Source organism: Parasteatoda tepidariorum, chromosome 3 (genome assembly GCF_982258835.1).
Source record: "Parasteatoda tepidariorum strain Cologne lab strain chromosome 3, Ptep-v5.0, whole genome shotgun sequence".
NCBI lineage: Eukaryota > Metazoa > Arthropoda > Arachnida > Araneae > Theridiidae > Parasteatoda > Parasteatoda tepidariorum.
In genome coordinates, this window is record NC_141757.1 from 98,494,469 (window position 1) to 98,521,594 (window position 27,126).

Here is a 27,126-nt window from a genome sequence, read left to right on the forward strand (position 1 = left end):
TTAATACCGATAGCGTGATTTTAAAGAAAGAAACAGAAGAAACAAAACATACTCCGACGAAAAAAATAGATAAATCCATAGTCGGTTTTACATACTGTAACATAGCAAAGTGGGATAGGGCAATATTTGAGTTATGGCCTTTAGAACTCATTTCATAGTATAATTAGAAAATATGCAAATACTTTGAATAACTAAGTTAAAATCTTTACTAGATATATTTTATAGCTCTACAAAGAAGATCGATTAGCATTAATGAATCGCGAAATATTCATGGATATGTTGTACTTCCTCTTTTAAGAGCGCCGAAGTTACAAGCAGATACTTCAAACATTCGGCAAAAGAATTTTCTTTTAACCTAACTAGTTTATTTTGTTCTTTTTCAAGTTTTTGGTCACGTTACGAGGTTCAGTTAATATGGAAGTGAAATATTGATTTCGAATATTAATGAAAGAAAATGATTTGGTTTTAATTGAAGATTTGTTAAAGAAATGTAGATTTAATGACTTTCTGAGTAAATATTGCGTTGTGTAATCGTGTGTAAAACAAGACAATGTTAGTAGTGAAATTTTGTTTTTTCTAAATATTATTTATAAATCAAAGTTTTTATTTTTTAAATTTAAAGATTTAGAGAAGAGAGAAATTTATAAAGAAAAAATAATTATTTAAGACTCAATAAGTGTTTATTATCTGTGCATAAGCTGCAAGTATATAGAACCCACATGAGATGAAAGTACAAAAGAAACAAGGGAGGGAATAAACTATTGCTTTATTTATAGCTTATCAGTACAATATTAGAAAGCCACATTTAGCGTATATAATTGTGGAAGCTGGCGACTAGATTATATTATTTTTGTAATAGGGTAAATAACCAGTGAAGGAACACTTAAGCTTCGCTTGCCTTTTAAAAAATCATATTAATTTAAAAATTCGTAATTTTTGTTAAATGACAGTGCCAACATATTTGTTACTAATTGCAAATTATATAAAAAAATTGTAGAGAACTTACATAATATTGTTTTAAAGTTTTGGAGGTTCAAATAGCAAGTAGTAAGAAGACTAAGTGAAGGAACAGCTCTTACACCCAGTAAAGGAACACTTAATTTTGGTTATTTTTTAATGCTCTTTATGAATTTATAAGTCATACAAATATTTAAAAACAAGCCTATTCTTGAAATTATAAAGTATAAATACTTGGAAAATGTTAACTTTTTTTTTGTAATCATGAATTGAAAATTAAAGTGTCAAAATATTAACACATACTGTTTATTCACTTGGAAATCTATGCCCAGTAAAGGAGCATGCCTGTTCCCTCACTGGTTAGAAGTTTTTTTTCGTATTTTTAACATACTTTTGATGCGGAACATCACTAAAGGTACAAGAAAATTAAAGTTTATCTCAACATTATCTTTAAAACCAGTGAAGGAACACTATTTCCTTCACTGGTTTTTCATCGTTTGGTGATCCAGTGAATAAACATCCCCTTCTCTCAGTACTTTATTATGCTTATGATGCTTCAAAAAAATAAAACGTAACTTCAATAACTATATTTTGAATTCTCTTTTTCACAGTGAGAAAAATAAAACTATTAAATGCAATTAATTCCACTTCATACTTATAAATACAAACACTCACCTTATAATTTTTTTAAAGAAACAAGGTGTTGCAGAGATAATAACAAATTCAAAAATCTTTCCAGAGAAGTAATTTTGACAAGGTAATCCAAAACATTGCTAGATGACTTCCTATTGTTTGGCAGTAAGCTATTGTCACCAATCAATCTAAAGAAAAACTTTCAAATTCTTAATTTTAATCAATATATATGAAATGTTCCTTCACTGGGTAGTGTTCCTTCACTGGTTGGTTTCCCCTATTTTGTCACCTGCCTTCCTTTTAAATTTTAATTAGTTTTTTAATTTTTTAAGAGTTTATTTTTTTCATAATAATTTTTCGTATTTTCTCTTAAAAAATGATTTCTCCTTTTTTATTCTTCTTCTAGCTTTATTTGTATTTTTATTACCAGATGTCGATATTTTTTAAACATTGAAATTTATGATATATTAAATGAAAGATTAAAATTTGTGTTTAAAATTATAATTTATTGTCATTTTATGCAGTATCATACATGATTATTTCGGTTTAATGAAATATTATAACGAATTTGGATACGAATAATTTTTTAAGTTTTCTTAACTCTTCATTCCCTATGCAATTATTTTGATTTCAGATTAAAAAAAGTTTCTCCTTAAAAACATACTAATTTTCAATAAAAAGATTTTAAAGTACTGTGACGATAACTTTTACTGATCACTAAAGCAATATCGTTTCCTAAAAATACTTAACTGGTTGCTTTTGATCACGATTCTTTTTCATTTAGAATTATTTTTTCCAGTTTATTTAGAATAAAGTGTTAACTTTGCTGATAATCAGTTTAATGAAGAAGAGAATGAAAACCAATTCGGAAAAATCAATAGCGTTTTATCGATTCTGGTTATAATATAAGATATTAAAACTCAATAATCGAAATTTTCTGTAGGCTACTTAACAATTTTCGGGGATAATACTAATACACGCTTAATCTTTTTCTCAAAATATATTATTTAGTAATTTGAGACAAGTAACCCCAGATTATAAATGCAATATAAGTACCTATATTATGAATAATTAAATTGCTCAGTTGTTTCTTTCAATTATTATTGATTAAACACATTTTTACAAGAGCTTTAACGTTCATGTGTACGAGTTTTAAATATCAAACCTTTGATGGTTTAATAAATGTAAATTTTTATTAAAATGAAGAGTTTATGTTACTAAATTATTTATAACTGACTTAATATCACACAATTACTCAATACTATTATTAAAAATCTATTTTTTGTTATAAGTTTTTCCATTTTGAATAGTTATCAAATACCTGTACAGGTAGGTATATATAAATATTTTAAAATAAATACCTAAACAAATATTATTAATTTTAATACTGACGACAGCTAAACACAAATGGATAATCTTTGGTTATTTAAACCTATATCATGAGATATTTTCTCCAATAAAAATAGAAAATTTGTCAGATAAAAATTGCTGAATATTAAAGAAATAAATAAAATATATAAAATCGGCTAACAGCTAAAATGAGAATTAATATGTAGTATTAAATTTAGAGCTTTTTTAAATTGCAGGTCAAATAATTGTCTTAACATAACCTTACATCATACTAAATGCAAATAAAATAATCTAAACAAACTCCTTTCAATCATTAAATAGTCATTAAAATTAAGAGTAACCTGATTCTCAACAGACATAGAAAGGGCAGAAAAACATTAGTCAAATGATAGAAGAAAAAATTTATTTTTCTTACAATCAAAATTATTGAACTAAAAATAATTTTATAAATTTTATTAAAATAAAAGTGCTATGTCTAAAAAAAACTACCTTTAACCAACTATCAGAGAGCAAAAAACAATCAAGCATATTCCAGTGCGTATATGAAATATTTTTTTCTGGTAAAAAAATTCTGAAGAAAAAAACTTGGATTTGATTATTTGATTCTAAATTTTTTTTTCCAGTTCACAAATCGTAAAAATACGAGTAAGTTTATAACAAAAAGGAACATTAAATCAGTATCTAAACTGAAGTTAACATTTTGAATCAGTTTATTTTTAGAAATAGAAGAACAGAAAAAAAATGCCTTAACTATATGTTGTTAGCTATTCCACCCTCGAACTTAGTTATAATAAAACAACTCCTTTCAATCATTAAATAGTCATTAAATGCGTAACCTGATTCTCAACAGACATAGAAAGGGCAGAAAAACATTAGTAAAAATGGAAACTTAATGCTTAAAACTTTAATATTATTTTCTTCAACAATATATCCAGCGCAGTACAGTAATTACGATACACAAAAAAAAAAAACATATGTCGGATTGAAAAAAAAAACTTTTTTTTGAGTAACTTTTACAAATTTGATAGCGTCTATTAATGATAATTTCATATCGATATGAAGTAACACTTTTTAAAAGAAAACTTAATGCTGGAGAAATTTGATAGTTTTTATTAAAGATTCTCATTATTTTTTTTCCATTATTATTTTTTTCATTATTATTTTTTCATACTTAATGCTAGTTTTATTACGGATTGTGAATGATAAAACGATTTCGAACAAGTAAAAAACATAAGAAGTAAAACTCAACAAAAAATTAGCAGTGAAATATATTGAATTTTCTTTTTGGAATTTAATGTTTTGGCTTATGAGACTTAAAAATTTACGAATATTAACTTCATTCATCAATTTAGTCTTCTTCAAGAGTAATACATTCCTTCTTATAATTTTCTTGCATTTTAAAGCCTTTGCTAAAGAATGAATTGGAGAGACTTCTAAAAAATTCTTCAGTGTCCGATATAAATGAGTGAAATCCCTTATCCTGTAATATTCATATCAGACGTGAACATGTAATAATAGTCACAAGAGGGCCAGACGTCTATAAAATGCGAAGGTTAGAGTAGCAATTGGGAGCCTAAATTGTGTAATTTTGTCATCATAACCATCGAATTGGGGTAAGCTGCATTAGCTTTATGCAGGAGCACTTCCTTCTTTACAATGTGTGACATTTGGGACATCTCTTTTTGATTTCCTCCTTGAGGTTGCTCCCATAATTCTGTTTAATAATCGCTACCTACAATTGTTTTTTTTCTTCAAAATATTTAGCGAATATGGAGTCATTCGCGTTCATAGAAAAAGTTTTACAGAGCTTTTGCTGCTGGGACCGATTCGGACGGATGTATCTCCATTTAGCTGGTCGCTGATTTGGCTCTTAAAACTAATATATTGCTACATACCGATGACAAAACGCTTAATTTTACCTAAACAACTTTAGACATTATTTTGAGTCACCAGCACTTTCATTGGAAGCACTGTTTTATTTTTTCATAAATGTTTATTTGAAATTTTTTTTTCTTCAAAACTTGCATTTGAAAGCATTCGGGCAAAATATTGTATAAACTGCCTGTGGCGAAACTACCACTAAGATTATTAAGCATCAGTTCACTAGTATATAAGACATGCTAACTTGATTCAATCTAGAGGTACCTCTTGATAGATGAAGGTTGGAATTGTGTAATGGTCTTACCCGACAGTGGGGACTTGCGGACGTGATCTGAACACGCCTACTTCGATGGGTGGTCTACATTGAACAGCTGACTTATTATTTGTGACTTCGTCTTCGTCCTCCTAGCACTGTTGCTTCTCAGTCTCATTTAAACACAACGGGATCCTGAACACTCGACTACTAATAACAGCACAGGAGAGTCCACACATACAACCATGAACTTAATATAGCTCTTATGGCTAAAGCTCAAAATCCGGTGACCTTAGTTCAGCTCTCCCGGTCTTTCACAAATACGGCAACTAGGGCCATCCGGTCATTAAATTCTATCCCTGATAAAATTCTGAAGACCGAGTATTGTGGTGTAACTGCCACTAAGATTATTAAACATCAATTCACTACTACATAAGACATGCTAACATGATTCAATCTAGAGGTACCTTTTGATAGATGAAGGTTGGCATTGCATAATGGTCTTTTCCCACACTGTCTTTTGATCCATTCAATGTGTTAGACAGGCCTTGTTACTTCTCTTTATGGTTATCCACTACAAATACAATTTGGTAAGCAACTAGCCACTCGAACCACAATGTAATAAACTAATTCCACCAGACTCTCTTAAAAAACAATTTTCCGAGAAACTTATGACCGACCTAAGGAGCAACCAAGCAGTAAAATCCACCGGAAAACCCTGGGCTAACAACCAAAACAGTTGGAAGAAATTTGTCACAGTCCTCGTAAGAAGGCTGTGACAAACTTCAGACTTTCAACAGGCCATGACTGCTGGGCAGAGCACCTCAACAGAATAGGTATCCTTCCATCTAGTTAGAGCCAAATCTGCGACTCGAGAACCATGAACTCAGACCACTTGCTTGTATGCCCTTTTCTGGACAAACAATCACAAGTGAACTTTACTGGGATGCCAGAGATCACATGAAATCTCTGTAAAGACTATTCCTCATTCTTCACTGTTTTTTACTTTAATTTTATCTTTATGTTCTTATTGTGTTAATATGCGATTGTCATGTGTTTTCTTTGTCTGTTAATGTTATTTCGTTCCTTTTACTCCTTGTTTATGTCCACTTAAAGCTGAACATTGTATATGGATTAATATTTCCAATAAAACCATATGTAACAACAACAATTTGATAAGCTACCGGGTTCTATCCCAATATTTGGGCGTTTAGCATTATCGATTTCTATATGTGTATAATCGATGCCAGAAAATCACATGGTAGAAACAAGTTTTTCTACATTAATGTCCATATTATTTTTGGTTGTCATCAGCATAAAATTAATGTTAGTCTTAAAGGTATTGTTTTCCTATAAAATTATTTTGCATCCATAGTCTACAGGTATTTAACTTGTAATACAATTTATTTTTCTTATTCTGCACTGCTGTTAATACGTTTTTGATTTTGATTGTTTTCTAAATTGAGAGTTTAAAACTTAAAAGCTTGTTTATTTATTAGGAGACGTCATTCTATTATATGACTTTATTACACTACATTTTCAATTAAACTTAATTAAATTCGGTGTCTAAACTTATTAACCTTTAAACAATTATCATTTTCGCGGCAAATTACATTAATATACTATTATAAATTACATTTAAGGAACTTAGTTAAATGGGCAAGAACTTAACGATCAGCTTCATGCGCAATGTGATGCTGGAACAAATAGTATATTTAATGTGTCAGCCTGTTTGGTAAGGAAAGTTAAAGGTTGTGAACAGGCAAAATTTGTTAGCAATACACCATTACTTTTTTTAAAAAAAAAAGATTACTGCGGTAACTTTTTTATGTTCCCTTATAGAATAAATCCTTATAGAATGATAAGGAAATGATGGGAAGTGGGGGAACAAGAGTTAAGAAACAGAATTCTTTTCATACGTATATTTTAAGTGAATTATTTCAACTTTCGTAGAAAATACTGTTTTATTCCAAAAATAATAATTATTGTAAAGCAATAATCGGATATGGTAAGCGGCACTGTATAGGAGGCTTAGCTTCTAGTTACTTACACTCTTAAAAATAAAAGCCGCTTGTAAAATATTTATCAATGTCAATGACTTAGATTTTAATTTTGGATTTAAGTGATAACTTATATTTTCCAAAAAAGTGGTCTAAATAATAACATATATTTAATTTTCAGATTTCGGTTTTATAACTTAAATTTTTGGACCGAATTTACTTTGACCATTCTATATATTGAGGAAACAAAAGAAAGAATTCTTTTCAATTCTTCACAAATGTAAAAAAAAATATATAACATAATAATAAATTTCACCTTTTCAAGGTATCGGTTAAAATTTAATACGAAATGCAATATCTCAACCATTCAATTAGCTATGTTCAATTACTCTTGAAGGACTTTCAACTTTCTTTAACAAATTCTTTTTAGTCTTATTGAGTCTTTTTATAACCTTTGAATGATTTTTACTCTTAAACGAATCCCTCATTAAGTCAATTTCAATTTAATTAATAGTTTATAACAAATCAGTGTTTCAGAAAAAAGAGTAATGCTTAGTTAAAAAAAAAACAGAATCGAGTTTATTATTAATTAATTCAGTGAATTTCTATTTAGTTAATAGATGAACAAAATCTTTTAAATGGAACTTTGTGCATTTAAACTAATTAGACTGACTCTGAGCTTTAACTGTTATTACTGAAAATATATCAATATTTTAAATTTGTTTATAATATTTTTAATTGAACTGTTCGTCTCTTTTATTTTTATTTACGAACGTAGCATTATTCACTTAATTAAAATATATTTCTATTAGAAAAAAAATATGTACGCAAAATGACCTATAATTTGAAAAAAATAATTGAAAATAAAATGAGAGAGAAATATACAGTTAACCGAGTTCTTTTTTATCTTCTTTTTTCTTCTTCCTTTTTTGGAAACCAGGTACTCTTATTAGTATTTAACAACAACTGGTAATGTTAATGGAAAAACTATAAAACTACATTTTTTGCTGCTTGTCAGACCTTTTAAAGTAAAATATTTGCTGAAGCACCTGATGAGTTTTTTCTTTTGCTACATTAGATTCACTGCTGCTAATAAAGGTTAGTTTGGAACATTGTTTTAACGATTTTCTCAGCAGTGCCATCTGTTGACGAACTTTATAACTTATTTCGTAATTTCATGACAATAAATAAACTTATTTCATAAGCAGTATGCAGCAAATTACAGAGAGCTAAAAAAATTAACATCTTGAGTAACTTTTGATCCAATAATCGGATTTTCACAATCTTAATGGTTTGTGGTTATAATATATAGGTTAATTAGTTAGTATACGATAGTAGACGATATTTTTCGTTAAGAAATATAGAAAAAAACTTACTTTATATGAAATTTTTTTTTGATAAATCTGGATTATTGATCAAATAATAATTCTCCGCAATCTAGAAAATATGGTTTCATCAATTTTGGGAGAGCAGCCTTAATTTTAGATCCTGAACTGTTAATTTTACTTTTTGCGTAAATCACTATGTCTCGAGAACTTTTTGAAGAAGAAGAAGAATGTAAAAAAGCAGTAATGTAAAAAATAATTTGTAATAATTATTTATTATTCTTTATTAATTTATTTAATAATAGTCGAAAATATTTGATATTGTAAGGTTTGCAAAAAGATATTTAAAAATTCGTGTTGATATGAAGAAAAGAAGATAGCGAACGTCGTATTCGCAGTTATTCTTTTTCTTTTTTTTATTCGAAAAAAATCGAACTCGAAACACCTTCTTATTTGGAACTAGACTGTGAATGCAAGAAACCGTATTTTAATGCCCGATAGACACTTAAATCTTAAGAATTATTTGATCGTTTAAATCACTTTTAGCACGTAAAGCCATTCTATAAAAAATGAAGCACGTAATATTTCCTTAAGCTGATACTTTAGATAAAGCGTAATATTGGCTTCAATAAATTAACTTTTGTAACCTTTTTTTGCTTAGTCGAAGAACAACGTAAGAATAATTTTTTTCTATATATTTTCCTTTATTCTTGTAAGTTAACCTTTTATATGACAATATCGGTCTTTATTTACATTGCACCTTAAGAGTATTTTTGATATTACACAAGGGTCTATAAATTTCGGGATCTGTAATGCCTAAAAAACCGTATCTGACATCATTTTTTTTAAGTAAAAGTTTGACTTTCTATTCCATAGTATATTCCATATATATATATATATATATATATATATATATATATATATATATATATATATATATATATATATATATATATATATATATATATATATATATATATATATATATATATATATATGCATGCTATCGAAAAACCAGTCTATTATATTTGTAGAGTGATATCTGCAGGGTGCTCTTTACGATACGTGGACGTATTTTGATTTAAAGCGTATTTGCTATTTATGCTGGTTTTTGATGATTTAAATTTAACTTATGCTCAAGTTAATTTCTAGAATGTTTCGTCAGAATCATTCTCGTGGCCTCGAAAATCTTGGAACTTGTTCAAACCTTGGTGCAGGCTTTGTCCTGTACAGAGCTCGAAAAACGACAAACTTGAAAATGTTTTCGTTTTTTTAATTATCACGATATATTTTTATATAAACTGGAAACAGTAAGAAATTGAAAGGAAAAAAAAATTATTTTAGGTAAAACCTTTAATGACGCCAAACCCTCTCTACTCTGCCATATACCATCATTATCGTCTGCCAATATCAATCAACTGCTGGAGGAATGCTATTTTACATAAATTTCTAACTGTAACTTTTATATATGCATCACACCACGTCGTTTGTGATTGCTCTTCTGGTCGTTTGATGTTTCGAGGATATCCATGCAAGATCCAGCAGGCTTTTAAAGTATATAGCCAGCCCATTCAATTTTAAACGCTAAATTCTTCCAATTCTCCCGAACAAGCCCAGGACATACGCTTTCTGCAGAAACTGCCCGGATGTCATGTTGGACCCGAAACACGCTCGAGTGCCCGGCATTCACCACACATGTTTTGAAATTGGGATGGGTGTCAATTGAGGGCAACCTAAGAGCTGTTCTCTACAGTCAAGGGGCGCCGAAGCTGGCGGCTGCAATAGTTCAGATCTTTGATGCGATTTGAAGATCCATGAATTGATCCATGATTTGAAGATCCACGAAAACAACAACAAATCCCTCCGATAATGTTGAAAACGTTTATTAGCTGCTAATTCTTCTTAGCCTTTCCAGTTATTTCACTGAGTTCCTACAATTTCATGCGAAATATTTTTATGGATTTAATGGTAAGATTCTAATTCTCTGCACTATAAGTAAGCAAAGATAACACACACTGTCATTATAATCTTTCTTCTATGATGGTCCGTACTACTTTTTCATTGGAAATACTAAATCTAAATGATGCTGTACTTCCTCCGTTTTTGAATCGTTATAGTTTCATGCATACAGTTATTATTCATTGCTAATCCTTGTTAATCCTTGTCCTAAATATTCATAATTCTGTACTTCCAATTTTGATTTTTCAGTTAATTTCTTGCATTCTGTTGTTATACATTGATGGATTTTATCCTAAATATGCAGAGGGTGCATTATGCTTTATGCACCCTCTGCAGAGGTGCAATATGCATTTCGAGCAAAATTTGTCCTTTTTTGGTATTAAATGTGCTTATTGTGTTATTATGTTCGCCAATTATTAATTGATCCTTTATTTATACATCAAATCAAGCATTGCTTTTTCTACTACTCATTCTTTGTCAGGCAGAAACTTCAGGTTAATCCTAATACCAGCAGCTGTTTTGCGATGTTGAAGATAACCGACATCAAACTTAGAAGTTGTGAGGAATGTTCTCTCAATATTTAAAACTATCATGTTTGCACATTAAAATCAATCACGGACTTGATGGAATTTCAAAATCATAACTATTGATGACTTAAGCGAGATATGATGTAAAATATTTGGGTTCCCATAAATTAAACTACATCGCTCAACCTGGCGATAATCTAATGAGGAACGAACCTCGAAATATAACCTAGCCATGCAAAACTCGTGCAATTCTTCTGTTATTTCAGTCATGCTATCGTTATCCATTCTTAGTTCTTAACCACGCACTTTTATAATTCAAACTCTTTTGCTTTCTATTTCCTTCTTCTTGGAATAAACATCAACGGGAAATTTCTGAAACATGAAGATAAAAATTTCTTATTTAAAATGCCGCAGTTTTTATAATTTTCATCAAATTTATCCTTGATTGTCATTAAAAACCCAAACAATTCTGAACTGGTTTTTACACTGCTTGAAGGCGGGTTTTCAATGAGGACTGATGTTAATGTTTCGGCAAGTTGCGCCTTCTGCACAAGCGCAGAACGTAGATTTTCAATAGCTGATAGGAAGTTGGCCTCTCACTGTTGAAGCGTCCATAAGTCATGATGAGGTTATGCTTTTTAAGTAGAGAGTTTGTACGCTAACCATTAACCTCATAAAATGGAATAAAAATTATATGAAATTTTTTTTTCTAACATACTTTGAATCAAGACAAAATTTTCATTGTCTTATAAGCGAAAACCAGTCAGTTTACTTAACTGGAATATACTTATACCACTTTAATTATACTAGTTCTTTTCATTTAGAAGGCTTTAAGAATTAATTGAGTTTAGAGTTTAATTACTTTTGATAATTTGGAAAAAAAAACAATAAGGAAATAAAATGAGAAAATGATTAAACGCAATTTAAATTGTTATCTTTCTTAAAGTTTTCTGAAAAAATGCTAGATGATAAAAATGATGGATTGCATTCCCAAATGAGTATAAAGAAAAACGTCGATAGTTTCAACGTAAAAAACCTTACGTTTTTTGAAAATAGAATCTAAGGAATACCAACAATTTTATTTAATTGAAAATTTGTAAAAAAAAATTTTTTTATCATGTAATGAATGGTCGACAAAAATAATATCTTTGTATTATCTAAATATCGACATTTAACAAATATTTCATTTAAATTAATGACCATTCAAGATTGAAATTGTAATAAAAATATGCAAAAATCGTGTAGTTTTTGTAATACGGTATTAATTATACTTATGTTTCCTCAACGAATGGCGAGCAATCAAGAAAGATTCAAATATCTTTAAATAAGTTTTTTTTTCTAAGTACTTCAATGGTGGATTTTTAATTTCAAATAATTTCTAATCTCACGAAATGATTAATGTTACTTTTTTTAATTAACTCTTTAATTTCCGAAAAGAATAACTATTATTGATTTCCTTTTTAAAAGATAACTAATTAATTGTTAAAGTATTTTTTATCTTTTTAGAATCGTATGAGGTGAAATAAATTAAGGCTTGAAAAAAAAAACGTAAGGGCTGGCCGATAAATATGGTCACTTGAATTTTCGAATATTTATTACCTTCACTAAGAGATGTAACTGAAGAAAAAGTTGACAGTCAGTGTTGCCTGTGACTTAAAGAGGAAGATAACACCTTTTTTCTTTTTATACTTTTGTTTCATTTTTTTGCATGCCTTTTAAGTTGAACTGTAATAAAGTTTATTTATTTAAAATACATGAAATTCTGTATTTAAAATACATGAAATTTTCATTGTATATAATGCTGAAGCAATAGTGTAATTTTATAAATGCAATTTAAGTAAAATATACAATCGTAATACACATTTAGAAAGGAAAAAATTAGTTTCGTAATTATTTAATTTTCATTGTTACAAGTATGTTTTGAGTTATCTAAGCACATGGATTTTTAAACTCCACAAACGTGAGACTATCAAAAAATGACTTAAAGGGAGACGAAGAATTAGACCTAAACGAGTTCTCGCAGCGCTGCAGGAATTAAAAATACAAAACGAAATTCATCCCTATAGCTACTCCTATATATCACATGCGTAATATTAATGGAAAGTTAATGTCATTTTCTTTTAAATATTAAAAAAAAAAACTTTTTTTAATTTCTTACTATTACATCAGTAACTGCATCCATGGCACATAATTATGAGAACTTATTTCATAAACATAATTATTAGGCAATTAATTATGGCCATATCCATAGAACATAATTATAAAAACTCATTAATTACTCATAATTATGAGAACTCGTATCCTGCACATAATTATGAGACATACAATTATGATCATGTCCTTGACATATACGTATGAGAACTCGATTCCAGTGCATAATTATGAGACGCATAACTATGACCATGACCATATCACTGACACATAATGATGAGAACCAGTTTCCTACGCATAATTATGACACATAATTGGGACCATATCCTTGACACATAATAAGACACATAATTAATACAATATCGATGGCACATAATTATAACTCATTTGATACATATAATTATGAGATACATAATTCAAATCATAATTATGTACATATCCATGACACATAATTCTGAGAGCATTTACTTATCTAACGAACGTGTTATACTTCCAAAATACGTTTGAAAACATTTGTAAAGTTATAAATGTGAACAAAGCTAGAGCATGTTGTTAAAGACAGCTGACTTCCTTAAAATATTCTCCCAAATATTTTACTTTACTGATAAAGAAATTATCTAATTTAACTTCACTAAGTTTGTGATGTATGTAACAGTTATAATCTTTGGACATTTTAAAAATGTGTCCCCTCATCTCAGTTTTCTCTTTTCAAAACCTAATGAATTATGTGCCGAATATTTTTCACTGAATAAATATCTTTTCAAAATATTCCGGCAGAATTTTAGTTGCGTGTTCAACTTAACGAATGAATAATTTGTAAACCAAAATCACTTTAATAACAACGTTCATAATAGAGAACGTTCGGAATGGCCTTGATTTAATTTTTTTATTATTATATATTTTTAAATATTTCGAAAAGATTACATACCTTTAAAAAAATTGTAAAAAATTAAATTTAAACATATTTAAGGTTGAATAAACTCAGGAAATATGTAATTAAATTGTAATATATTCAGGAAAAAGTGTAACGAACACGCTTTTTAGGTAAGTAAATCAGGAAATTATGAAATACGAATAATAGAGGTTTATAATAAAGAGCAGGTACGAATTGAGAAGAAAGGCCTAATTACAGTGTGAACAAACTGTTAAATTTACCTAAAACAATTGCCAACTGGTATAAAACCTTTCATTTCACAGATAAGTACTGTTGCTTAAAATCAGACACCTAATTTTAATCAGATAAATACTACTTGTTATTTTTTAACCAACCTTATCATTTTAACAAACAAACCTGTTGTTTTAACAAAAGAACTATTATTTTAACAAGAAAAAAGCTCGATGAAATAACGATGATAATTATCCGGTAATCCATAATTATCCGGTATAGTATCCTTTTGACAATTAAGTCGATTTAAAGTTAATAACACGGATTACTTATATGAAGTGTTATTAATAGAATTTTATTATGGGTACTCAAAAACCCTAAAACTATTTCTGAAACGTAAAAGCAAGTAAAGAAAATAATTTCAAAATGATTTTTAAAAAAAGGTAAAGTAATCGTACGCTAAGCAAAACTGAATGGCTAGAATTGTATCCGACGGTTTTTATCCATTTATGATTAGAGTGAAAAATAGAGAAAAGCAGCCTTAAACCGTCAAAAATACAATGAAATTCCGTAAAAAAACGGGAATTTTTTACAATTCGCAAATAAAGGTTTAAAACAGAAAAGAATCTGCATTTTTTAAGCAGTTTTTTTTTTCTGAGAAAAATATGTTTTTTTCCCTGTGGAATTTAGTTACTTTTTAAAATGCATGAACATGTTATACATGTTATACATGGCTGTTATACGATGCAAGTAGGTTCAAACTAAAAAGAAAATTGAAGCAAATAAACCAGTATTTATTTACAGTCGATTAAACCATGAAAATAGGTTTATATTAAAAAATATAGATCAAAGAGAGTAGAAGATTGATACGAATAAACCTGTCAACAGAAAACAACAGAAACAACTGAACTGTCAGTAACAACTGAAAAGTCTGTTTAAAAGGATTTAACAGTTCTGGTGCGTCAATCTTTAATTAAACGATTCTTTGAGTGGCAAAAAACCTCAGTGTATGAGTGAATCAACTGAAAAAAACGAAACTATCTCAGCTAATTCGATCAGATTTAATATCCTTATGATGAGATTTCCCTTACTTAATTAAAGGTGATGAACTTTCCGGTTCGTCAAGTAGATCTAGTAATTATTTGTTAGTAATGTGATTTTGATAGAACGATCTCACACCAAACTTTCTATGTTGTAAGCTTCAGTCGAACCAATTTCTCATTTCTAAAAGGAAGAAAGTTGGTTATTGATCCTTAAAAAAGCCGTTTAAACGGGCAACATTTATTAAATTAACTCTTGCTCACCTTTGTAGCGCGTAACATGTAACAGCTCACAAATGTAACATTTATGCTTATTAAATTATTGCTTTGGATTAAACATGGTTTACTTATTTACTTTATCGTAAATATTTGATATTTTTGAGGTTGCTACTATTTAAAAAGCAGGTGGTACGAATTAGGCAACTGGATTCCAGAATCGTACCACTTGTTTATATCGCGGAAATTATTAATTTTCAATATTTCCTCGCAAAAAACTAAAATAAGTCGCTATTTTATTATTAAAATATTTCCAATGTTACTGTCAGGAATTAATGACTGATAAAATTTAAAAGTAAAATATAGTACGATACAGGCAACCTCTCTAGATTTAAATTGTAGATTACATTAACAAAAAAGCGAAAATATGTTACTCAGAAAGCAAACACTTAGCAAGTATGAAAATGCCTAACACTGAACCAAAGCAAAGTATTTTACAGTTCTGTTCTTTTTTTTTAAATTTTGAAGAACAATTTTTACTTTTATATGACTTGGTAATTTTTCACTTTTTGAAAGTGGATTCAATTTTTAAAAACAATGTTGACTTTCAAATACTAATTTGAATGACTTGATCTCAAAACCTTTATACTGCTTTAAAAATATACAAACTGGAAATAACAGGTGACAAGTTCCCGGCACTCAAAAATAGGCGGCCATTTTCAAGACCTGCCCGACGTGAATGAGAAAAACCAAAGTGATATGAAATATAAAACGTTAAGTTGCCAACTAAAAATGGGAAAATTTTTAACTCTTTGAAAGTTGATACAATTTTCAAAAAACAATGTTGACTTTCAAATGATAATTTGAAAAAACAACATAAAATTGAAATACAAACTGGAAATAACAGTCGACAAATTTCAAGCATTCAAAATTAGGCGCCCATTTTCAGAACCTGCCAGACGTGAATGAAAAAAACAAAAGTGATTTGAAATGTAAAACGATAAGTTGCCAACTAAAAATAGGCAAATCAAGGGAAGAAACAAAATTTTAAGAATCAAAGTAGCCTAAAAAGAATTTGATTATTAGAAATTTAAAAAAGGGTACGATAAGTTCATAAAAGAAACTATAATAATATAAAACTTCCAAATTCTTATGTTTCCACTTGCTGGAAAGCTCTATGCAAAAATAGGATAAATACAAACATTTTAAAAACTCAAATCTTTTCCAACAGAACCAAACAAAAATAATGATGTCCCAAACTTTACATAATGATCATCCTCCTGACATCAGCATATAAATATACCCGGGTTTATAACACCATTCCCCTCTTCATTTATTCATTCCGCTACACCAGCATATTTGCTCTAGAAGCAGTTAAGAAGCATCTTTAAGCTCATCTTAAGCAGTTAGATTACCGCAGCAAAGAGAAGCACTTCGTCAAAAGGACTCTATTCAAAACTATGAACTTAAAAATAAACTGAGGATATGACATCGTCAAAGATATACGGCGGCAATTATCTGTATTTTACTCCAGACTAACCTCTCTCGTTAGGGGGGTTATGTTGTTATCATTTCTTAAATTCTCCGGTTTAACGTAGTTAGAGCAATAGGAGTTATTGGGTAATTATACTCATCAACTGATATTAGTAACTCGTTAGAGTATTTTAAACCATCGTTTGAAGTCAGATACAGATCACTTTACTATTTCCCTTTTTGAAAATTAGTGCCGCTGATTTAGTTAGCAAAGTATCTAATTGCATAGATATGGTTTGTGTAATATAGATAGAGTTGGATCAATGATTCTAGAAATAAAAATACTGAATATGTGATGGGAATCGGAAGGGCATATATCAATAATGCTAAGAACTGATCTTTTCCGATGCAATATTTTCTAAGAAACTACTTAATCATATGTCTTAGAAATTTTTTGGGGATATTTGAGATTATATCAGTTGTATGCTATGATAATGTCTTAGAGTTAACAGATTATGGAAGATTTTGAATGATACGTTTTAAACAACTAAAAATTCCCAGTTCATAGTTTTTTTTCAAAAAATTTCATACAAAGATATGTATTAACAGTTACACCGAAGAGCCATTACATTATGACCATCCTGCTAATAAAATGTAGGACCACCTTTAGCCCTCAAAACTGCTAGTCCCCGCCGTGGCATTGATTCCACAAGGTGCTGATAGGTAGTCTGAGGTATCTGGTACCAAGCGCTCACCAACTGGTCCTGCAATTCCCTCACATTGCGAGGGGGTAGCGTGGCAGCACGAATTTGGTTTTCCAAGTAGGACCACAAATACTCTATTGGATTAAGGTCAGGTGAATTTGGGGGCCAAGACATGACTTGAAAGTCACTGGAATGTTCTTCAAACCAATCCATGATGATCCGACCCTTATGACATGGTGCATTATCCTGTTGGTAAACACCATCCCCCGCAGGAAAAACTGTTGCCATGAATGAGTGAACCTGGTCTGGAACTATGTTCAAGTAGCTTACAGACGTTAGGGATTGTTCTATGAGGATTATGGGTCCTAATGCACCCCATGAAAACATTGTTCTTCGGCGAGAAACCATGAAAACCTGTGCGAGCCCATTGTTATAGATGGAGGGTGGTCATAATGTAGTGGCTCTTCGGTGTATATAACAGTGTAAACATGTGTATGTAAATATTCTGTGAAAAAAAACTGAAGTAATATCTTGTTTAGATGTTGAGAAAAGGTGCATCAAAAAAGGTCAGTTTTAGCATTATTGATATTTGCCCTACCTAACTAGATAAATGATTTAACTCAACTTTAATAAATAAAATGCTAGTTTTTTTTTGTAGTTAAAAGAATTACGAGTTAAATTCTTGATTCTATTGAAATAAAACTAAACATATTTTATCCCTCCAAAGCAGAATTTTCATTAAACATATTTTTCAATCTATTTTCATTATTTTGTATAAATTTAGGTCAAAATAAGTGAAAGATAATATATTTAGCATTTTAATTATAGCAGTAATAAAATACGACACGAAACACCGGTGTCTTTTTCCACGTTAAAGGTAAAATCTACAATCAATAATTTTTCAAATGTGCAGTTATTTAGATCTATGAAAAACAGTTATTCGTCATTAAAACTTCTTTAATTTATCAAATCAATTATCGATAAATTTTTGTATATGAATGAAATTTTTTTTCAAACTTATTTTTGTAGAATTTTATATTTTAGTACACATAAAATAAATAATGTAACAGATTTCTATAGTAACTATTGTACTGTTTATTATAATTGAAAATTACCAAAATAAATTTTTGCTTGTAATTAGAGCGTCAGAAAGAAATATAAAGAAGAAGAAGAAAAAAAGGAAAGAGAAAAAAAAGAAAAAAAAAGCATCGATGTTCTATTTGCGTCAAAGGATTAATAGCTATTCATTTATAATAATCTTTAGAAACATTTTTCTTGTTTTTTAGAAGTAATTTTACAATAAATTTTAAATAAAATGAAAACCAGTTTACGGTTGTTTTTCAATCCATCTACTTAAATAAATAGGGGCTAGACTTTTAAATTTTAATAAAAATGTATGTTTATATGCGTATTATTTTAAAGCTTAAGAGTTTAATTATTTTAAAGTTTCACAGTTAAGTGAGTTCCTTAAAAATTATTCGCTAATTTCTCAAAAAATATTTAAAATTACAAAGATTTAAATCAAATTAATGTTTTAATTTTTAATAAAAAATATTATGCACTTATTTGGGCTAGGAAAAAATATTTAAAATTTTTTTTAAACATTTGTTTGCTTATTATATGAAAAAAATATTAATTGAAAAACTGTTTTTTTTTAATTTGATGAAGGTTGATTACAGTGAAACATATTTTCATTTTCATGCATTTTCTTTTTTTTAGTTTTTGATAGAATTATTTTCTAAGACATTTAAAAACATTTGGAAGTTTTAGTTACATAGTTATTTGAATTAAACATTAGTTATGAATGTTCACACCGAAAATATTTCCAAAACTTTTTTAAATTATCGCATTTGTAAACGAACGTTTTAAAAAATCTCAAAAACCTAAATATTCCCTCCGAATATTTCAGAAATTACAATTAAAATCTTTCATTTATTTTCTCTTAAAATGTTTCATACAGTTTTTAGTGCTGTGACCTAAAAATACCTAAATATTCCCTCCGAATATTTCAGAAATTACAATTAAAGTCTTTCATTTATTTTCTCTTAAAATGTTTCATACAGTTTTTAGTGCTGTGACCTAAAAATATTGTGCTGACAACTTTTTTTATTAAACACTGAACTTTTCATTAAGACTGACTCTCTTTTCAACCCATTTTATGAAAATATCGTAGATATTCCCGCATAATATTGCAGAAACTTTAAAATTCTTTCATTTGCGCTTTCTGAAAAGTTTCATAAACATTGCGGAAACTTTTTGAATAGTTTCAAATATGTAAGAAATATTGTTCTTCTAACTATTTACTAATCTAATCCACTAAGAAGCAAAGACTGAAAGACTCTACATTCAAGATATTATACAGTACAGTACTGAGCGAAACAGTTGAAATTTAAGATAAAAAATATTTTTATTTAAGTAAATAAAAATATAAATCTGAAATTAAAATATATTTTAATATGACTTTTATACACCTTTTCACAACATGACCTTTAAAGACCTTTTTATAACATTTTACAGATAAATCAGTGGTTAATTCTTCTTCCTTTAACATCCATAACCGTTTAAAGCAGTCTCGCACACATTCTGCGAGAGAATTGAGAGCATCGAAAGTTTCTTCTAATATTTCTTCCCAAATTTTTCATTATTTCTTTAACTATCTTCTTTCCTGTATTTTAAGGGTCATTTTTTTCCATATTTCCCACAAATTCTCTATGAGACTGAGATCAGGGAATGAAGCAGGTCACTGTGAGGTGTTTATGACATCATCATCCAGAAATTTGGCGAGAACTAGCATTGTCTTACAAAAAAAAGTGATCAGAGTAGAATGTTTCCATAGTGAGAGATTGGAAATGAACTTTTGTTAATTGTTCAGAACTCTAATTAGCGTCTTCTGTATAGAGATATGAATATTGCTCTCTTGTACGTGGCATTATCCCACACATCGGCAACCCCATACATATGGTATTGGTACCCCAGTATTGGTTACCCTATATAATGGCTCCACAAGAAAGGCGACATTACATTAATCCTTTCTAATTTTTTGATAAAAATTTAATAAATAAAACTTTATAATTTCGTTCTTTCAAGTAAATATTATACCTCAAGTTTGGAGCAATGAAACCGACTCCGCGTATAACTAACTCTTCATTCTCTACATTCAACCTAAATTCTTCCTGAATAAACTCTAAATTTAATCAAAAATTAGATTAAATTAGACATAAGTAACGATTTTTTTAAAAATAAGACAAAGAAACTATTTTTTTCCCAAGATACAATGATACTTTCACCAAAAGCCTAATAAATTAATCAGAAATCACCATCTGCATCATTTAAGATATGTAGAAATCTCAACGAGTTTAATATAAAGGGCAATTTCCCAATGATTAAAGCTAAAATTTACATAATTCCCAAATGTACAAAATTTCAACAAAATTGGCTGAATTCCCAAGGCATTGTGCCAACTAAATGAGACCGGAATTGATTTATAAGACGTTCGTTTCTCTCAGAAACGCAATCAATGCCCGGAGATTACCATCAGAGCCACGCGATTGCCACCCAGATGTCATTAACACTCCTTCCATTTCCAATCTCGGCCACCACCGTCCCCTGACATGTCAGTGGTCGGAAAATCCCTGCAGCTAATCGAGTCATTTTAAAACTTCCAGATACGATTCGTTGCCCTGGATTAGTTCTGGAGGAACTGGTGTTATTAAACCCTATCACCCTCACCTTAAATTAAAACCAGCTCCTGATGTTTCAATCGATGAAACGGATTCATGTATACAAATACCTCCTTCATAAATATTTAGAGCCATACGGAGTCGTTTGTGTTGCTGAAAGGCTTTAAGCAACACTGACTCTTCACATTCACGTGACTCGATAAAGTTAATATTTGAGCTTGTCTTCGCCCACTGCGGCCGTTATAAGGCATCTGGCGTGTTGATGAAAGTGCTATTTAGAATGGTACAAGTGTTTGAATTCCATTTGGGTGGATAAAGTAAGGTTTAATTCAAATAAGGGAGCATTAGTGGCATTAAGACTAACGAGCATGTTTGTTTAATTCTAAGCCACATTTTTCATCTTTGATGTTTATCGAGAGGTTTTAATTTAAAATTCTCGTAGTTATTCGTTTGAGACTATGATTTTGAAATTACGTAGATCAAATTTTTACGACGGTTTAAAGCAAACGATGAATATTGCATTTTAAATTGATTTGAAAATAATGCATCTCTTGAAACTTTGAGTGTAGGCATAAGTTTGAATAGTGTTAAATTATTACCTGAATAAAAACTTCATTCGATTCAAAAATATATAAATAGGAAAATATTATTCAAAAATATATATTAACAATATTTTTGAAGCGACTGAAGCTTTTATGTAGGTAATATCTCACCGATTCAGTTTCTTGGAATTATTTATTTAAAAGTGTTAAGTTATCATAAGTTAACATAAAGTTTTAAAATTTATGAACATGTTTTAAATTTAGGAACAATAACAATTTGAGAACATATTTTAGGTAACGCTTTGAATACAAACCCGCCATTTTTTTCTTCAAATTTTACTATATTTTTTAATATTTTTCTGCGTGTTTCAGTTAACAGTAACTATAGTTCAAATTTTTCAAAAGTTTAAAAGGTTGATATGGCATAGACCCAATAGAATCTTAAGCTTTAAAAAAGTTCAATTATATTTTTAAAAGCTATATCTGGTATAACTGTAAAGTAGCAATGCGTAACAAGATACATTTCCTTACTGCATTAGCGTGATTAACTCAAAAATGACAGGAGAGAGGAAAAAATAAAGAGAATTAGACATTAGTGGGCTGAATATGAATTACCGGATTTAGTATGAATAGACACCTAGACATATATGGCAACGTTACTTTTAAAAAGTAACGAGTAAAAGTACAAGTATTTTTAAAAAAAGTAACGAGTAAAAAGTAAAAAGTTCTCATTTTAAAAAGTAACGAGTAAAAAGTACAAGTAAAAGTACAAGTACTAAACAAAAAAAGTAACGATTTAAAAGTACATTTCTAGAAAATCGAAAATTCAAAGTAACCTAAAATTTTATTGAATAATATTCTTATGTTCTTTAATGCTTTTGCAAAATTGTTGTTATTTATTTAATTATTTTTAATTTTCAAAGTTATGGATATCAATTTATTTTTAAATTCGGAAGAATATTATAATATAATTTTATAATATAATCGTATAATATAATTTTAAAATCAAATATAATCTTAATATCAAACTTTTTATGGATTTGGACGAAAAAGAAATTTTATCTACTGATTTTAATTTTTAGTTAATTATTTTTATTTATTTAAATTACCATTGATTTAAAATTGTTTTACTCTTTAGAAACGCGTTTTAAAATCACAAACATAAACAAAGCAAACACGGGGTTTCAGATAGCTTTGAGCTAGTGATCTTTGAGCTAGTAAAAAATAATTGAATGTGCAGTATAAGTTGAAACAGAAGGTATTTAAACACGAAGTTAGCTATGAATGCATATATATTGCTCATTAGTTTTATAAATTAAAAAAACATAAGCAGTTTTTTTAATTTAATTTTTTTTAGAAAGCTTACCTAGTTTTAGAAAAAAGTAACGATTTCATTCGATATTTCCGTTACTAATACTTGTACTTTTTCTCTAAAAAAGTAACGAAAGTACAAGTAAAAGTACTAAATTTAAAAAGTAACGAAGTACAAGTAAAAGTACGTACTTTCTACTTGTACCGGCGGTACAAGTAACGAAAGTAAAAGTACTGCCATATATGCACCTAGATGAACAGTTATAGTAAAAAAACGAAGACGAATATGGCAAAAAAGAACATATGAAATTATTCCGAAAGTATTCAAGTTTTAATTTAAGCAGTTGCCGGTAGATGGCAATAACATGTACCACTGAAACCAGTTGTAGTAAACAGAGGGAATTATGAATAACCCTGTATATATATATATATATATATATATATATATATATATATATATATATATATATATATATATATATATATATATATATATATATATATATATATATATATATATATATATATATGTATATATATGTATATATATATATTCCCCTACCTTTTCCGGAAACTGTTTCTAAAGTTTAGACATTAGAATGTGGAAATTAACTATTTCTAGAAATTTGATTCTAATTTTGCGCATACGTCGTTAAAGAGTAAAATCCCTATAGGGAAAACCCGTTAAGTTAGATTGAAAGAAGGGTGGAAATATCCACTGGGAAACATCCCTTTTCAAATGCATAATTTTATGCTAATTTAATGTTCATTCTACTTCAGTTACGACATCGCATTTTATATTTAAAAGTAGCATAATAAGTTAAGGAGGAAATATTTTAGAGTTCAGGAAACTACTATATATTATACAGTTATACTCTAGCTTATAGTTATACAGTTATACTCCAGTTTTAGTTTTACTCTTCTTGTTATACTCTAATTTTAGTTATATACTATATTTTTAGTTATTTCTCCTGTTTTATTCCCTTGTTTTAGCTATATTCTTATTTTATTTTCTCGTTTTAGCTATACTCTTGTTTTATTCCATTGTTTTCGTTATATTCTAGTTTTAGTTATACTCCTATTTTAGTAATTCTATTATTTTGCTTTTAAGAAACGAGATTAGGAATCAATATTTTATTTGCTTTTACATTATTTTATAATACAGAAAAGATAACACTTGAAATTTTTAAATCCTGAATATCACTGTCTTGTTTTAGTGATACTCTTGATTCATTCTCTTTTGTTATACTCTCTCTCTTCACTCTCTTTTTTTGGTTATACTCTTGTTTCATTATTTTTTGTTATACTCCTGCTTCACTCTCGTTTTTTAGTTATACTCTTGTTTCATTCTCTTTTGTCATACTCTTGCTTCACTCTCTTTTTTTAGTTATACTCTAGTTTTATTATATTGTTATAATTATATTATTGTCTTAGTAAAGTTACACTCTAGTTTAAGTTGTACTCTAGTCATCCTATTGTTTTATTCTCTTTTTTTATAGCTATATTCTTGTTTTATTCTCTTGTTTCAGCCATGCTCTTGTTTAGTTATACTCATAGTTATTTTCTACTTTTAGCTTTACTCTTTTTGTTATACTCTAGTTATAGTTTTACTCTTTCTCTTGTTATACTCTAGTATTATACTCTGATTTTAGTTGTACTCAATTTTTAATTATACTCAGGTTTACGTCACACTCTCTTTTCTGGTATACTCCTGTTTCAGTTATCCTACTGTTTTATTTTTAATACGTTCCAGAGAAACAGGATTTAGTATCAATATTTTATTGGTTTTTCATACTACTTTATAATACAGAAAAGAAAATACCAAAAATTTTAAATTCTTCAATATTAAGAAAAACATCTTGAGTACCTATTTTCATTAAATGGTGCAAAATAGCATGACCTCATTTGTCTATATAGTTAGACAAATGAAAAATAGTTTTATGATTTAAGCTGAATCAAATTAGACAGAAACCTCGTTTGGTAGTTATAAGAGTTTTATGCGTAAAAAGTATAATATTTAGTTTATAGACACGTTTAGCATTCCTTTCCATCTATTGGCAATGTAATAAATTTTTTTAAAGTTATCTTTTTACGTTTCATTGGATAAAATTAAGACTAATTTCATAGGAATCATTATTTAAAGATTAAAAGAGTAAAAGAGACTGATTATTGAATCACAAAAAAACTGGTTCAAACTAATCTAGTTAACTTTCAACAATTATTTCCCCATGTTAATGTATTTTTAACCAGATATTTACCAAAAAAGAAATTCTCCAAACTTTGCAAATTCCGATTTTTCTATATTCTTTCTTCAGCGAAATAATTTGAATAACATTGAAATGATATTTTGAATTAAAAATCATTGTGTCAAATAAATAAAAGTTATCTCTTTTTAAAGTAATTACTAAGCTATGATGAATACAAAAATGGGAACTTAAACTTATAATGTCAATTAATCAAAGAATGAAAAATACACATTTAACATTTAAAAGTAATATAATTCCAAAAAATATTATATCCAAGGGGACATTTTTGCAATAAAGTTGCTACGCTTTATTTCATATCAATAGAACAAAAAATTTATTTCATATCAAAATATAGGTTTATAAAATAATTAGAATAATGTTAGAATATAATAAGTTAATATATAGTTATAAATAGTTTATTCACTCCTTTTAAAGGTATGCATAAGAAGGAATAAATTTTTTAAGGAATAAAATATCATTTTGAAAAATGATGTAAACATTGTTTTTTAAAATTTTGCTGAAACTAATATTCGTTTAAATAATAAACAACATTTAAGAACAACATTTGCACACTTGAAAATAAAACAAACTCTTTAAATAAACATAAACTACTTTCTACATATATATTTTAGACTTGTTTCAAAGTTTTTTTTGTGAAAGAGACGGGTTTTTTTTGTTGTTTTTTTCCAAAATCAAATCAAAATGAACTATTTCGAGAATTTTAGACGTCAATATTTATTTGGCGCCTACGCAGGAAGCCCAAATGGAACAAGAGTCAAGTTGGCGTGAAGAAGATGGAATAGTCGCAAGAAAACATTCTTCTTTAAATGCATCATTCGCTATTAATTTTATGCTCCATATTCCTTATAAATATTTTCTTCCTCTACAAGCATGACTCTTTTTGAGTTGGACTACTTTTAAAAGCTAAAATGTTTGAATTTTTTATTTCTGAAAAGTGAAAAAGTCAAGTAAATATTGTAAATGTCAAATTAAATTTTTTTGACATAAGACATAAAGAAAAAAAGTAACGGTTAACGCACCAAAAAAAGACTATATATATATATAAGTCTATATCTTTATATATATATTTCTTCTGTTCGTGTGTTTGTCACTGCACTCCTCCTAAACGGCTGGACCGATTTAAATGAAATTTTCTGTGTACCTTCAGAAGAATTCGAGAATGGTTTAGATTCACAATTCGGTCCAATTTCAATTGTTTTCTTAATTAATTTTTTATTGAGTGGGAAAAATTCTACTTCTTAAAAGTTATACTTCTTATGCGACTTCCAACAAGAAAGCGTTAAACGTTTAACGCTACATTTTTATTGGCCGGGAAATCACGTGGTAGGATCCAGTTTTCCCTCATTCATTTCCATATTGTTTTGGTTCTCACTAGCATAAAAATAATAAAAGTCATAAAACTTTTGTTTTTCTGTAAATATTTTTTTAGTTTGTCTTGATAGACATATAATTTAATAGGGAGCAGGAAAAAGAGTCGTTGAATAGAATTTGTAATTTCGTGTTATTATTGTGTTTGAAGAGTTTTGAAGTGCGCATTTTAAAAATGTAAAAAACTACGCATTTTGTAGATTCAGTGCGGAATTGAAGTGAGTATTTTGTATAATTTTAGATCGAATTTATACGTGCGTAGGTTAACAACCACTCTAACCTATAAATTTATTTGTGAAGCTAATTGATTTCATATAAAACATTTTCAATTGTTTTTATTTAAAATTTCTTATTTGAAACAGTAAATAAAGAAAAACAAAAAAA

General features: G+C 28.4%; 1 protein-coding gene across 1 annotated transcript in view; it reads right to left on the minus strand.

Annotated features, from left to right (window-relative positions):
* The window catches only part of LOC107444936 (5-hydroxytryptamine receptor 1D-like), a 280,715-nt gene that overhangs the window by 170,197 nt on the left and 83,392 nt on the right, over window positions 1-27,126 (minus strand). The gene's annotated exons all lie outside the window — the stretch shown is intronic.